The sequence below is a fragment of the Symphalangus syndactylus genome, chromosome 4 (genome assembly GCF_028878055.3).
Source record: "Symphalangus syndactylus isolate Jambi chromosome 4, NHGRI_mSymSyn1-v2.1_pri, whole genome shotgun sequence".
Lineage (NCBI taxonomy): Eukaryota > Metazoa > Chordata > Mammalia > Primates > Hylobatidae > Symphalangus > Symphalangus syndactylus.
The window spans coordinates 77,150,638-77,157,905 of record NC_072426.2 but is presented as its reverse complement, the minus strand read 5'-3'; the positions used below and the strand labels follow the sequence as shown (position 1 = coordinate 77,157,905).

General features: G+C 44.3%; 1 long non-coding RNA gene across 1 annotated transcript; it reads right to left on the bottom strand.

Annotated features, from left to right (window-relative positions):
* Positions 1–4,762: 4,762 nt before the first annotated feature.
* Positions 4,763–6,954, bottom strand: LOC129480260 (uncharacterized). The gene is made up of 3 exons (XR_008656959.1): positions 6,702–6,954; positions 5,176–5,390; positions 4,763–4,875 (listed from the first exon to the last, which is right to left on the bottom strand). It is a non-coding gene; the product is annotated as an uncharacterized lncRNA (long non-coding RNA).
* Positions 6,955–7,268: the final 314 nt, after the last annotated feature.

Sequence of the window (7,268 nt, the reverse complement as noted above, 5' to 3'; positions counted from 1 at the left end):
AATCTCTATTAGAACATTTCGGGCCAAAATCCTCTTTTATTATTATTATTATACTTTAAGTTCTAGGGTACATGTGCACAATGTGCAGGTTTGTTACATATGTATACATGTGCCATGTTGGTGTGCTGCACCCATTAACTCATCATTTACATTAGGTATTCCTCCTAATACTATCCCTCCCCCTCTCCCCCCACCCCACGACAGGCCCAGGGTGGGGAACATCAAAATCCTGTTTGCACTGGGAAGAGAAATGGACAAGTAAACTAGTTCTTGAATAATGTTTAGAAAATGATGGGGTCTGGGCATGGTGGCTCACATCTATAATCCCAGCACCGTGGGAGGCTGAGGTGGGAGGATGGCTTGAGCCCAGGAGTTCAAGGTTATGGTGAGCTAGGATCGTACCCCTGCACTCCAGCCTGGGCTGCAAAGCCAGACCCTGTCTCTAGGAAAAGCAAATGATGGAGTCGTATTTTGCATCCTTCCCTTTCCCCCTCTCAATTTCACATTCAAACACTCAGGACCTGCCCATTCCCTCCCACTTTGAACAAAACCTGCTTTCAGAAAGTAGCCGGTATCTGTCATGTACATGTTGACATGAATTCAGTTCATTGTTCCCCTTCCCAGGTGTCTTGGTGAGATTTAGCTGGATAATCTCCTCCTGCTTTGTAGTGGGGTTCTTTGGTCATCATCTGACTCCAAAGCGATACCTGTGGGCCTCAGATGTGAAGCTGGCTGAGGAGACTTGTTTAGAATGCGGCAGTTTCGGCACTAATGTTCTGTTTGAAATGGATTGTGTAAATGACTTTTAGTTATGTGTCTTAAAAAGGATTGGTGGGTTATGTTCACCTGAACAGCCTCAGCCCCAATGCCTAGACCCCACTGATGAGAAAAACAGTTCTGTAACTACCTGTGTGGTCCCTGCAGATGCTATTCGGCAATTTGAACCCTGAGAGCTGGCCACTGTCACCAGAGGTAAGCCAGTCAGGAGCACGTCCAGCTGGCTCCGTGGGACATAAGGCCCAACAGCTGTAGCTAAGGCCAGCCTAAGGCCCCAGGACATACACCAGGTCCTGACTTGCTGCTCCTGTGGAGTCCTGGTGACGAAGGGATTGCTCCTCCACTGAGTAGCCAAGACCTGGTTTCCACAAAGACTCTTTCAGAATGACTCCACCTGCCTCTTTCCTTCATCTGTGCATGCGGAATCTGACAGATGGCTGAGCAATGAACACTTAGAAATCACAGGACAACGTGCTTGTGTTTCAGTGGTACTCTGACTGTGCCTTCATGTAAAGGCCCATGCATTGAAAGTAAAAATTAGCTGCCTTTTCTCTATAACTTGAACTAGTGTATCATGAAAATTATAGGATGAAAAGCTTTGACTCTATTAAAGGAATTCCTGACACCAATAGTTAAGGCGATTAGTTTGAGGGTTCTTGGGGCCATTTCCAATCAGGCATTCCCATCAGGCAAAACATTTCCCCACCAATGAGCAAAGGCCATTCTGAGACCAAGTTGAAGGTTGTTCTCTCCCAAAACAATGAGCAGACCTCTTTCCCTCCCAGCAAGACATAGAAACACCTGCTCTGTGCATGGATTCTTATTTAGGAACTCAAAAAATAAGGAGGGCTTACAATGATTATGAGAAAACCTAACATTTATTAATGTAAAAATGCTCTCATAATCTTATCTTTCCATGACTCTTATCCATTGAAAAAAGCAGTTAAATTTCCAAATTATACGGAAATTATTTTGTAAATTTTCCTGAAAAATTTTATCTAAGGACCATCTTAAAGTATCTAATAATCAGTTTCCAATCACTCACTTAACAAGTATTAATGTAATATCCAGTTTGTTTCAGAAACTGTGCTAGATGCTAGGAATACAGGGGTGTAAATGACAGAAAATGCAGCTGTTCATTCTGATTAGTGAGAGAGAAAGACATGAATTCCCCATCCTGACACCAAAACCACCCTGTCAAGGTGATCGATGGCCAAAGCTCAGCCGATCTGATCTCCCTGCAGCATTTGATGGTGTTAATGATCCCTTCCTCATGGGATCAAAGGAGGAGATTCCATCCTCCTTTTTGCTGATGGAGCTTTTCATTCTCCTGGTTGTTCTCTCCCATCTCCTCATCTCCCTGACTACTGTTGGAGTGCCCAGAGTTCTGGTTTGACCTGTTTTCTAGTCTATACTACCCTCATGGTAATTTCTTCTGGGCACAAGTCTTCAACTATCTTCTATATGCTGATAACTCCTACATTTATACCTCCTGCTCAGCCACCTTCTTTGAGCTCTGGACTTATATATGCAACTTTGGTATCTACAACTTGACTATTTAGAAGGCATCACAAATTTAACACATCAAAACTTAACTCCCATTCCTTCCCCTAGATCCTTCTCTACCTTCAGCCTTCCCCATCTTGGTCAATGCCCATTGCATCCTTGCAGTTGCTCAAGCCAAAACTCCTGACACCTTTCTTAATCTTACATACCCCACACTGCAGCCATCTGGAATCCCTTTGGCTCTCTCTCCAAAACATAGCCAGACTCTGATCTTTTCTCACCTCCTCCGTTTCTCATCACCACATTTCACAAATGTGAAGGAATGTGATTGTCTCTTGCTCAAATGATTGCAATTTTCCCACCGACATCCCAGACTCCATTCCTCATCTCCTAAAGTCAGTTCTTAACATATGAGACAAAGCGATCCTTTGAGAACTTGGCTTATTGTCACTCTCCTACTAACAAGGCTTATGAGGCTCTATGTCATCCCCTTCATTGCCTCTTTAACGTCGCCTCTCAGAACTCTCCTTTGCTAAGTGCTCCAGCCACAGGGACTTCCTTAAGAATATCACTAAAATCTACCACCAGTGACCAGCATCCTGCCTCAGGGATTTAGACTTGCTGTTTTTACCTCCTAGAATGCTCTTCATGAAATATCTGCTAATTCCATTTCCTCATCTGTTTCTACTCAAGTGTATCTTCTCACTCTTCTCACTGGAGCCTTTTCTGACCATCCCATGTAAAACCACAGCCCCTCCCAGCCACTAGGATTTCTCCTTTCCTGCCCTAATTTTCTCCGTAGCATTCACTAGTATGTGACATCCTCATATTTTTTATATTCATCTTATTTGTTGTCTCTCTACCTTCATTGAAGCCAAAGCTTCATTATGGTAGAAAGTTTTCTTGTTTTATTTACTGATGTTACCTCAATATGTAGAACTATATCTGGCTCACAGTAGGTGTTAGACACAATTAAAAAAAACACAATATGTGATAAAATAAACAAGTAAACAATTATACAAGTATTTTATAATTGTGATAGTTATTGGTGTAAGGTTTTATGATGGGGTATGTGAGAGCAGCTGGGAGGGGCAGAGGCGGCTTCCATGGGAATGTGACAGCTGAGAAAGGGTGATTTGCTCGCATTAGCCGTGAGGAGAGGAGGGAGAAGATCCAGAAGAGTCACCATGGTGGTGACCATGAGGCAAGATTATGTGGTCCAGGACCCAGGGCAGGAGGATGCTACTGGAGAAATAAGCGAAGCAGCGGGTGACCCGATTCAGGGTGGGTGTGTTAGCAAGAGCTCAGTCTCACGGGGCATGTGAGTCATGGAAGTAATTTTCATTTTGTCCTAAATGGAGTGAGGGGCCAATAAATCATTTTAAGAAGAGTGGCATGGTTAGATTAGCATTTTAGAAAGTTTACTTTTTCTCCAATATGGAGAATAATTGGAGGAGGCAAGACCAAGGAGGCGGTCCCTCCCCTCATGGGGCATATATTTCCCATGGAGAGACAAAAAGGAATAAATCATCAAATGTTGTATTTTATCAACTCAAATCACTCTTTTTTTTTTTCTTGAGATGGAGTCTTGCTCTGTTGCTCAGGCGGGAGTGAAGTGGCATGATCTAGGCTCACTGCAACCTCCGCCTCCCGGGTTCAAGTGATTCTCCTGCTTCAGCCTCCTGAGTAGCTGGGATTACAGGTACGTGCCACTATGCCCAGCTAATTTTTGTATTTTTAGTACAGACAGGGTTTTGCCATGTTGGCCAGGCTGGTCTCAAACCCTTGGCCTCAAGTGATCCTCCCGCCTTGGCCTCCCAAAGTGCTGGGATTACAGGCGTGAGCCACCATGGCTGACCTCTCAAACAACTCTTTTTTATTCACATATTTTAGTTTCTGAAGTTGGGATGTGGGTTACAATCCACAGTGTCTTATGATAAAATGTGGTAAAGCAGAAAACATCAGGCCGTAAGAGGTGCTGCAGTATAAGGAAAACATGATGATATGCAGAGAGTGGATGTGAGGTTGTGAAATGTATATTTGGTCTTTGTCCTAAAATCCTTGGAACTTTTAAAACGGCAAGTGTCTTCTTGTATGTTAATAAGTGGACTGGTGACTAGCAGCCCCTAGGTACCTTCAGGATGGGGGCTGGTCACCCAAAGAGCCAAGGCAAGATTAGAGGGTTGGGACTTCCAGCCTCACCCCACAACCTCTAGGGAGGGGAGAGGGGCTGCAGGTTAAGCCAATCACCAATGGCCAATAATTTAATAGTCATACTTACGTAATGAAGCTTTTATAAAAACCCAAAGGAACAGGATTCAGAGAGATTCCAGATAGCCAAACACAGCCAGGCACGGTGGCTCACGCCTGTAATCCCAGCACTTTGGAAGGCCGAGGCAGGTGAATCACTTGAGGTCAGGAGTTCAAAACCAGCCTAACCAATGTGGTGAAAACCTGTCTCTGCTAAAAATACAAAATTAGCCAGGTGTGGTGGTGCATTCCTCTAATCCCAGCTACTTGGGAGGCTGAGGCAGGAGAATTGCTTGAATCCAGGAGGTGGAGATTGCAGTGAGCCAAGATCATGCCATTGCACTCCAGCCTGGGCAACAAGAGCAAAACTCTGTCAAAAACAAAACAAACAAACAGCCAAACATGTGGGGGCTTCTGGAGGGTGGTGCACCCTGAAAGTGCATGGGAGCTCCATACCCATTCCCACATACCTGGCCCTATGGGTCCCTTCATCTGTGTCCTTTGTAATATCCTTTATAATAAACTGATAAATGTAAGCATTTCCTTGAGTTCTCTGAGCTGCTCTTGCAAATTTATCAAATTGATAAAGGAGGTTTTGGGAACCCTAATTTGTAGCTGATTGGTCAGAAGCGCACGTAAAACAACTTAGGGTTTCCAATCAACATCATTGGTGGTGCTTCATTTTTTAGGACTGAGTCCTTGACCTGTGTGATCTGACTCTGTCTCCAGTTGGATGGTGTCAGAATTGAACTGAATGAGAGGACTCTCAGCTGGCATCCTCTGAAGAATCTATGGCTTGCTTGGTGGATGAAGAAAACCCCACACACATCTGGTCACAGAAGGATTCTGTGCTTAATCTTGCAGGATGAGAACAGGGAAATAAAAGTTTGTTTTTTCTACAGTGAAGACAAGACCACTTTGGCCTGAGTGGTCAGGGCAGCCCATTCAGAGTGGTGGCATTTAAACTGAGATCTAAATGACCAAAAGGAACCTTCCATGAGAGGACATGGCCAAGCAGAGGCAACAAGGAGTCCCAGGACTCAGGAGTGAGTTTGGTGTGTTTATCAGTTATCCATTGCTAAGGAACAAAACAACCTCAAAACCTGGTGACTCAGCCCAACAATCATGTATTTGTCACAACTCTGTGGCTCAGCAGTTTGGGTTGGGCTTAGCCCATGATGGTTGGGCTCACGTCATGTCTGGAGGCTGGCAGAGATGGAGGAAAGTGACTCCTATGTCTCTCATGAAGCAGCAGAGTAGTTGAGCCTTCTTTCAGAAGCAGCCAGAGAAAAAGAAATCCCAAATCTACAGTGCTTTTTAAGCCTTTTCATATATCATATTTGCTCTTGTCACAAAGGTCAAAGCAAGTCACATGCCAAGCTTGGAGTTAATGTGGGAGGGCCACACAAGGACATGGATCAGGGAGGGGTAACTCACTGGTGTCCTTACTATAACAATACCCGACAATGAGCTGAAGGAAGAGAAGGAAGAAGGATAGAGAGAAGGGAGGTAGCAAGTTTGAAGTGGTAGGTAAGTAGGGTTCAGATCATGGTCTCTCTTTATAGACCAGAGAATGTCTGGTTGTTTTCTAAGTGGATGGGGAGACACCAGAAAATTTTAAGCAGGAAAATAATTAGATCTGGTCTACATGGTTCAGAGTGCCTCCTTATCATTGATCATTACCAATGTGTCTTGTAATTGGACAAGAATGTGAGCAGGAAGGCCAGTTAAGAGATTGCTCTGTCAGTGGTCCCAGGAGAAGACAGTTGTGGCATGCCTATGGCATGTGGCAGAGAGATGAGAAGCAGCAGCTGAACAGAAGAACCTTAGAGGTATCACTGAGGCCTGGGTTAGATCTGGGTACAAAGGGCATTGAGAGCCTTTGTCTCTGTCCAGTAACAGATCCTGGTTTTAGCAGCTCAGATGGGGCCCACGGCCCAGGCAGGGCTCTGTAAATTTGCTAAAGAAATAAATACATTAACAAATTAATTACCATCTTGATTTTTGGTTTCCATTGTAACTACCTGGACAGAAACGGGCTGCTAACTGATTCAAGTGTTTCATCCTACTCTGGGGTGAGTTTTACTGCAATTTTTACTGTAATAATTATCTATTGCTATATAGCAAACTATCTCAAAGTGTAGTGGTTTAAAACAATACACACTTACTATCTCAGTTAGGAATCAGGAACAAGTTGGCTGGATGGCTTAGGCACAAGGTCTCTCATGAGGCTGCAGACAAGATGTTAGCCAGGACTGCAATCATCTGAAGGCTCAATTGGGGTTGGAAAATCTGCTTCTAAGGTGGCTTCCTCACACAGCCAGCAATGTGGTGCTGGATGCTGGTGGAAGGCCTCAGCTCCTCCACACTGGGCTCTCCCATGTGGGCCCCTTCCCAGGCTGCTTGAGCATTCTCACAACACGAAGGGTGGCAGCAAAATGTGTATCCCCTTCATGACACAGACTTGGAAGTCTCACATTATGACGTCACCATATTCTAGATATTAGAAGCAAGTTACTGTCCAGCCCACATCCAGAGGGAGAAGAAGCAGATATTTTACCTTCTGAAGGGAGGTGTTTCAGAGTATTTGTAGGCAATACTAAAGCCACCAGAATTATTAATGACATTCACCATCTTTTGAGTACCCAATAGGTGTCAAGAATTGCACTAGCTATTTTATGGGCACTATCTCATCTGACCCTCACACCAGCGTCTTACAGATGAGGAGACAAAAT